A 9,630-nucleotide genomic window follows, 5' to 3' on the forward strand; every position below is an offset into this window, starting at 1 on the left:
GGTTGATTCGAGTTCAAGTTCCAGGAAGGACAATCACGCCAGTCACTGAGCCCATAGAGTTTTCCTTTGATGCACCAACCTGGAGTCTGGGCAAGAGCATGGCAGCCCACATCGCCATGGGACGCATCGGTGAATTTTATCACAAGGAGCTTAAGGACACTATCTACCAGATATGTGGGTGCCGAGATGAGCAATGGAAGATGATCAGCACCAGGAAGGATAGGTCCATTGCAGCGTTCATCTAGGAGTTAAATCATCACATTCATCGCCAGGAGAACTAGATGTGTGCAAGAATGATAGATTTGAAGAAGGCAATGACCAGGATCACAGAGATAGAAGAGGAACGCAAGTCTACACGCGATGGATATGAGGAGGAAATGACGATGCTTGTGGAGAAGAATGACGACCTGACAAGGAAGCTAGGAGTTTTCATGGGAGACCCCGCGCCAGGAGGAGAAGATGACGAATCTGAGGAGATTCGTTCTGAAGACTACATCATCATTGACGACACCGACTCCGCCCCTGATGGTAGTGATGATGATTATGAAGATGAAGCTGGAGCAGATATCATGGAGTCTTCCACTGATCAAAATTTCTAGATGACCACCATATGATTAGTAGTATTCCCCCCATGTATATATTAGTAGTCCGAGCACTGTAACGATAGTTAGATCAAATATATGCCCTTGCTTGATATTGTTTTGGTGTGATATTGATTGTGTTTTGTCTCATGTGCATATGGGTGGTGCTTTCTCATTAGACCTCAGTCTATTCTAATCTGTCCCCTCTAAACCCATCAGATGCCTCCGAGACGTGACCCCGGATTTGCTTTTCCACCGGAGCTCACTCATTTGATCCAGCAGCAGAATACAGTGATGTAGTTGCTAGTTCAGAATCAGGGCAACAACAATAACAACAACAACAATAACAACAACCCACCCCCACCACCTCCAGTTGACAACTTAGCCCGTTTTCTAAGGTTACAACCACCGGTGTTTTCCAGTAGCACCGAGCCCATAGTTGTGGATGACTGGCTAAGCAGGATTGGAAGGGAGTTGACCGCTGTCGGTTGCACAGATGCTGAGAAGGTGCGTTTTGCCGCACACCAATTGGATGGACCCGCAGCCGCATGGTGGGAAAATTACACAACCACTTTCCCTATAGCCAATGTTACTTGGGAGCATTTTCAGCAAGCATTCTGCACTGCTCATGTCTCCACTGGAGCTATGAGTATGAAGAAGCATGAGTTTTGCAACTTATGCTAGGGCAACCATACTGTAGGGCAGTACGCGGAGGAGTTTAGCAAGCTAGCTCGTTATGCCCCAGATGATGTGGCCACCGATGCCGCGAAACAAGAGAAGTTTATGGAAGGGCTGAACGATGAGATGAGTATGCAGTTGATGGTGGCAACATTCAAAAACTACCAGGAGTTGGTAGATAAGGCTCTTATGATTGAAGGGAAGCAACAACAGATTGAGAGCCACAAGAGAAAGTATGGGCAAGGAAAGTACAATTCAGGAGCTCAACAGAAACCTCGTATCACCCTGAACCCGGGAGGATTTACCCATAACAATGGAGGCCATAACCACAATGGAGGAATTCCGCATAACCACCATGGCCCTGGGAATGGAAATGGGAGTGGAGCAGGCAGCAATCAGAACCGCTCTAACCCAAGCACGCCCGCCAAGAAGGATTTAAGTCACATCACTTGTTTCAAGTGCGGGACGACTGGACACTACGCCACTGAGTGTTTTGAAGCAAAGAATGTAAATGGCAATTGAAGCTCTGGGAAGAAGCCCAACCCTTTCAACAAGGGACAAGTGAACCACGTGAACGTGGAGGAGGTTGAGGAGTAGCCAGATGCAGTTATCGGTAAGTTTTTGGTTAAGTCATTTACTGTTGTAGTTCTTTTTGATACTGGTGCATCGCATTCATACATTTCAAGGGGATTCATGGATAAATAGAAGTTGCCCACTAAAGTATTAGGACACCTATGTTTGTAAGCTCACCAGGAGTAGAGTATATGGCAAGTCAGGGATGTTTTCAGATGCCATTGACCATAGGTAGGCATGTTTTCCCCTCAGACTTGATAATTCTGGAGTCACAAGGATTGGATGTGATACTAGGAATGGATTGGTTATCGAAGTATGAAGGTAACATTGACTGTGCTAGTAGGTCAATTCTACTCACCACCCCGGAGGGAAAAAGAATCAGGTATGTTTTGAGGCATGCATCGAGCAGGGCCCAAGTAAATTCTCTTACGGGAGTTGTTCAGGAAGAAGTGCCCATAGTAAAGGATTACCCAGATGTATTTCTAGAGGACTTACCAGGTATGCCACCAGACCGAGATATTGAGTTTTTGATAGAGCTATTGCCAGGCACTGGACCAATATCGAAGAGACCATACTGGATGCCTGCAAATGATCTGGAGGAGATTAAGAAACAGATTAAGGAGTTATTGGAGAAAGGTTACATTCGACGAAGTTCGTCACCATGGGGAGCCCCAGTGCTCTTGGTTGAGAAGAAGGATAAGTCTCTGAGAATGGTTGTTGATTATCGTGTGTTGAATGAAGTAACGATCAAGAACAAATACCCACTGCCGATGATCAATGATCTATTTGACCAGCTGCAACGAGCAAAAGTCTTTCCAAGATCGATCTTCGATCAGGATACCACCAGCTGAAGATTCAAGAACAAGATATACCTAAGACAACTTTCACCACCAGGTACGGGTTGTATGAGTACACATTTATGTCATTCGGATTGACTAACGCCCCTACCAATTTCATGAGTATGATGAACAAGGTGTTCATGGAGTTCTTGGATAAATTTGTCGTGGTGTTCATTGATGACATTTTGGTGTACTCGAAGAATGAAGAAGAGCATAGGGAGCATTTGCGCTTAGATCTCGAGAAGCTCAGGGAACACCAGTTATACGCCAAGTTCAGCAAATGTGAGTTTTGGTTGTAGGAAGTTGGATTCCTTGGACATGTTATATCAAGAGAGGGTATAGCGGTAGACCCTACCAAGGTTCAGTCAGTCATTAAGTGGTTGGCACCCACCTCAGTTGGAGAGATCCGTAGTTTTCTTGGACTCGCGGGATATTACCGGAGATTCATTGAGAATTTTCTAAGATTGCGAAGCCCATGATGGCATTGTTGAAGAAGGACACCAAGTTCCATTGGACTGAAGAATGTGAAGCAAGTTTCCAGGAGTTGAAGAAACATTTGACTACGGCCCCAATGCTGATTCTGCCAGATATACGCAAGGATTTCCAAGTGTATTGTGACGCCTCTCGCTTAGGACTTGGAGGAGTACTTATGCAAGATGGAAGAGTTGTTTCGTATTCCTCACGTCAACTTCGACCGCATGAGTTGAATTATGCCACCCATGATTTGGAGTTAGCAGCTGTAGTGCATGCGCTCAAGACCTGGAGACATTTTCTTATTGGAAACCGTTGTGATGTGTACACGGATCACAAGAGTTTGAAGTACATTTTTACTCAGAAGGAGCTAAACCTCGGGCAGAGGAGATGGTTGGAGCTCATAAAGTATTATGATATGAAGTTGCACTATCATCTAGGAAAGGCCAATGTCGTAGCAGATGCTTTGAGCTGGAAGAGTTATGTCAATACCCTCATAAGCGGAGGATTGCCAAAGGAGTTAGCAGTAGATCTCAGGGAGCTTCGTTTGGAAATCGTCTGTAACACCCACGATGCGGCTATATCTCCCACGTGTCGGAGCACGACTTAGAGGCATAACCGCATAGTAGGCATGTCGCAAGAGGGGTAATCTTTACACATCCCATGTACTGAATAAGAAAGGGATAAAGAGTTGGCTTACAATCGCCAGTTCACACAATACATAAATATAGCATTACATCATCCAGAATACAATCAAGGTCCGACTATGGGACCAACATAAATAAAGACAACCCCAAATGCATAGATCCCCGATCGCCCCAACTGGGCTCCACTACTGATCGTCTGAAAAGGAAACATAGTAATGTCCTGAATCCTCGTCGAACTCCCACTTGAGTTCGGTAGCGTCCCCTGCACTGGCATCATCGGCACCTGCATCTAGTTTTGGAAGTAATCTGTGAGTCACGGGGACTCAGCAATCTCACACCCTCGCGATCAAGACTATTTAAGCTTATGGGTAGGAAAAGGTAGTGAGGTGGAGCTGCAGCAAGCACTAGCATATATGGAGGCTAACATACGCAAAACAAAGCGAGAAGAGAAGCAAGGCACGGTCGAGAAACTATAATGGTCAAGAAGTGATCCTGAAACTACTTACGTTAAAGCATAACACGAGACCGTGTTCTCTTCCCGGACTCCGCCGAAAAGAGACCACCACGGCTACACACGTCGTTGATTCATTTTAATTAAGTTAAGTGTCAGGTTTTCTACAACCAGATATTAACAAATTCCCATCTTCCCATAACCACGGGCACGGCTTTCAAAAGTTCAAAACCCTGCAGGGGTGTCCAAACTTAGCCCATCACAAGCTCTCACGGTCAACGGAGGATATTCCTTCTCCCAGGAAGACCCGATCAGACTCGGAATCCCGGTTACAAGACATTTCAACAATGGTAAAATAAGACCAGCAAAGCCACCCGAATGTGCCGACAAATCCCGATAGGAGCTGCACATATCTCATTCTCAGGGCACACCGGATTGTCCAAGATTCCTGTAGGCCAACCCAGAGTTGCCCCTGGTGGCCACCGGCTGCTGACAGGTTGGACCAACACTCAGAGGAGCACTGGCCCGGGGGTTTAAAATAAAGATGACCCTTGAGTCCGCGGAACCCAAGGGAAATGTCTTACATGGCAAATGGTAAAACCAAGGTTGGGCCTTGCTGGAGGAGTTTTATTCAAGGTGAACTGTCAAGGGGTTCCCATTATAACCCAACCGCGTAAGGAACGCAAAATCAAGGAACATAACACCGGTATGACGGAAACTAGGGCGGCAAGAGTGGAACAAAGCACCAGGCATAAGGCCGAGCCTTCCACCCTTTACCAAGTATATAGATGCATAAGTAAACAAGATATACTAATGATATCCCAACAATAACCATGTTCCTACATGGAACAAACTCCATCTTCACCTGCAACTAGCAACGATATAAGAGGGGCTGAGCAAAGCGGTAACATAGCCAAACAACGATTGCTAGGACAAGGTGGGTTAGAGGCTTGACATGTCAATAAGGGAGGCATGATAAAGCATGTGGTAGGTATCGCGGCATAGCAAAAGAGCGAGCAACTATCAAGCAAAGATAGAAGTGATTTCGAGTGTATGGTCATCTTGCCTGCAAAGTTCTCCGAGTTGACGAAGGCTTGATCCTCGTAAGCGTACTCAACGGGTTCCTCGATCATGTAATCGTCTCACGGCCCTACCCAAAGTAAGAACATAAGCAAAGGAAACCACAATCAACCACGGTGCAATGCGCAAGCAACATGATGCAAAACATGGCATGAGATGCGGGATGTGATATGCAATGCATATGCATGCTTCGGAAAGAAAATACTGAACCAGGCCTCAACTTGGCAAACTAAGTGCGTCACTGGAATATGAGTTGATTTCGGTCGAAATCGATATAAAGATCACCGGAATTGGATGCACGGTTTGCAAATGGCAAGCAAAACAAGAATGGCACAATTTTGCGATTAATAGCATGATGCCATCTAGAATACAACAAGAATCTAAGCTACTGCACTCCAACATAGCAACAAAGCACATGGAAGTGATCTACTCAAGATGCTTGACAAAAGATGAACACTAAGATATGGCTAATTCACACAATAGTAGGTTCAAACAAGCATGGCAAAAGTGCAAAAAATATCAGCATCACAGACTTAGTGAAAATACTAACATGTCAGGATTTAACATCAGGAAGCAATGTTTAGAGCAAGCTAACAACATGCTACAGGATCATATCATAGCAACCAAAGGCATGGAATGAATCTACTAAAAGTATAGAACAAAAGTCCGTTGCTGACCATAAGTCATAAGGGCACATAAAATATTATGGCACCCATGTAAACATAGCAAGTTTCGTTAACAGATTCAGACTTAGCAGAAAACTGGACATGGAAAAAACAGAATTATGAAGGCATCGTTGCGAGCTCGATTCACTCACCACAAGGCATTGCATGACAAACTAAGCATACTACCAGCAAGAAGACATGTTCATGAAGCTAACGAAAGCAAGAACAAACTTATAGCATGTATGGATCAACTACAACAACCTTGGCAAAATTGATTAACACGTAAACAATCTGCCAGGAACATTTTATAGCAAAAGTAGAGCAAGATTGAGTCATGCTAGGGCACTCCATAAATGCAAACAGGGGCATGGATGGATAGATCACAACCATATGTACAAATCATCCTTACTGAACATGCTCAAAAGAAGCATGGATTACTCTGTAGCAACATGAATACACGGCATAAAAATAATAGAAGGGAAATGACTTGGTGAAATTCTATGTCCCTGAAATCAGCAATACCACGAGAGCTACTTTGTATGCTTGTGCTAGTCACCACATTGATCAAAAAAATACATGGCATACACCCCTGTAAATATGGCATGGCATAGCCCAAAACACATGTAGAGCTCAAGTCCATAGGAAGCACACAACAAATGTAGCAAAAATGACAAATGCTCATAATCTGCTAAGTAACAGGAACTAACATTTTATAGCACTCTTGAATCAACAATTTGGGCATCAAGATGGACTCAAAGAAGCATGACACAATGGAACAAAATGAAGAGCACAACCTGATGAACATTCTGATATATCATGCATGCAAAATGGATTTACGGATGAGGAGTTATGATGCGATGAATAGGGGCTGAAAATACTGCAGCAAAAGGACTTAGAATATTTCGGGGGTCAACCTAAGGATTCCAGATCTGGATCTGGCGCGTTCCACGAGGTTTGCCGGAGCAGTTCGCTGGAGTTGAGAGGTCTTGTGGCCGGAGAGCTGCGGGGGCTCGCCGGAGGGGTGCGGAAGAGGCGGATCCGGCGCTCGGACGAAGGAGGCCGACGATGGCATCGCGGTGGCGCACCGGCGGCGGAGGGGCAGCGTCAAGCGGGCGTGGGACGGCGAGGCTCGCGGGCGGCGATGCAGAGAGACGGGCCGCGGGGGCCGTCCTTGGGCCCGGGTGGGCCCGCGGCGCGGGGGCGGTGGTGCTGCCACATGGCGCGTTGCGGTTGGACGGGCGCGGCGGCGGGTTTCGTCCGGCGCGGACGGACACGTCCGGCGCGGAGAGGGGAGAGGTAGCTAGGGTTTGGACCCGAAAATTCGGAGGAGTGCACATATTTATAGGTAGAGGGAGCTAAGAGAGTCCAAATGAGGTGCGGTTTTTGGCCACGCGATCGTGATCGAACGGCCGAGAGGATGGAGGGGGTTTGGATGGGACATATGGCAACTTTAGAGGGGGGTTGGGCTGCAACACACACGAGGCCTTTACGGTTCCCCGGTTAACCGTTGGAGTATCGGACGAACTCCAAATGGCACGAAACTTGACAGGCGGTCTACCGGTGGTGCACCAAGGCTGCTTGGCAAATCTCGGTCCATTTCAAGAAAGTTCAACACCCGCTCACGAAAAGAGGCAAAAGGGGGCGCCGGAGGACGTAGGAGTGTCGGAATGCAAAACGGACAACGGGGAAAATGCTCGGATGCAAGAGACGAACAGGTATGCAAATGAGATGCACATGATGGCATGATATGAAATGCATGACATGGAAAAAATGCAAAACGAAGACAAAACCCAACCACGAGGAAATCTCATAACTTAGAGTCGAAAATGGCAAGAGTCAGAGTACAAATATGGCAAATTACATCTGGGGCGTTACATCGTCCCTATAAGTTTTGTTGCAGCACTGGAGGTTCAATCAACGTTATTGGGAAAGATTCGAGAAGCTCAGAAGGATGACAAAGATATTGCGGAGATAAAGAAGAAGATGAGTGAAGGAAAGCCAAAGGTTTTCGTGAGGACGAGCATGACACCTTGTGGTTCGAGGACCGTGTTTATGTGCCCAACAATGCAGATAACGGGAAGTTAATACTATAGGAGGCACATGAGTCACCATACTCGATACACCCCAGAAACACCAAGATGTATTTGGATTTGAAGGAGCGTTTCTAGTGGACTGGTATGAAGAAGGATATTGCTGAGTATGTTGTCGTATGTGATGTATGTCAGAGAGTGAAGGCAGAACATCAGAAGCCAGCAGGATTACTGCAGCCTATGCTGATACCCGAATGGAAGTGGGACAAGCTTGGCACAGATTTTATCACCGGATTACCCAGGACCCGATCAGGATATGATTCTATCTGGTAGTAGTGGATCGCTTGACCAAAGTAGCTCACTTTATCCCCGTGAAGACCACTTATACCAGTGTGAAGTTGGCCAAGATATATATGACCATGATCGTATGTCTGCATGGAGTCCCGAGGACCATCGTATCAGATAGAGGAACGCAATTTACATCAAAGTTTTGGCACCAACTGCACCAGACGTTGGGTACCAGGCTAGAGTTCAGTACAGCTTTTCCTCCGAAGACAGATGGACAGACTGAGAGAGTCAATCAGATTCTGGAGGACATGTTGAGAGCGTGTGCGCTAGATTATGGATCTAGTTGGGATGATAATTTGCCCTACGCGGAGTTCTCATACAATAATAGCTACCGGGCCAGTTTGAAGATGGCACCTTTCGAAGCCTTGTATGGAAGGAGGTGCAGAACACCGTTGATGTGGGATGAAGTTGGAGACCGTCACTTGTTTGGACCAGATTTGATTAAGGAGTCCAAAGAAAAGTTAAGCTTATTCGAGATAGACTGAAGGTAGCTCAGTCCAGGCAGAAGAGTTATGCAGATTCAAAATGTAAGGAGGTAGTCTATGAAATTGGAGACAGAGCATATCTTCGTGTGTCACCACTACGAGGAGTTAAACGTTTTGGAGTTAAGGAAAATTTAGCCCCGAGATTTGTAGGACCATACAATATTTTGGACGCATGGGAGAGCTTGCCTACAAGCTGGAGTTACCCGAAGGACTGTCAGGAGTTCATGATGTGTTTCACGTTTTCCAGTTAAAGAAGTGCCATGCAGAGATGGTCGATATACCCCTGAGAAATACAGTGCCCCTAGAAGCAATTTAGTTGGATCGTGATTTGACATATGAGGAGAAACCAGTCAAGATTCTCGAGTTTGCCAGCCGAGTTACTCGCAGCAAGGTTATCAAGTTTTGCAAAGTTCAGTGGAGCCACCATACCGAGGATGAAGCCACCTGGGGACGAGAGGATGATCTACGCAAAGACCACCCACACCTATTTTCTAGCCAACCCGAATCTCGAGAACGGGATTCATCTTAAGGGGGGTAGGTTTGTAACATCCCAAATTTTCAATTTGGAATGTTATACATAGGTCATTCATGCATATCATATTTTTATTGCATTTTGCTTTGCGATCCTCGAAATTCTAAGCAACTCAAGGACCCACGGAGAGAGTTGGGGATTTCACATTTTTCATATTTATTTTTTATCAAATATCGAAACAAGGATCACTATGGTTCTTAATTATTTTTCTCTCCGAAAATATTTCATATTAAAATATAAAAGAGGAGAT

The sequence above is a fragment of the Triticum urartu genome, chromosome 1A (genome assembly GCF_056163025.1).
Source record: "Triticum urartu cultivar PI428250 chromosome 1A, HENAU_Tu73, whole genome shotgun sequence".
In the NCBI taxonomy this organism is placed as follows: domain Eukaryota; kingdom Viridiplantae; phylum Streptophyta; class Magnoliopsida; order Poales; family Poaceae; genus Triticum; species Triticum urartu.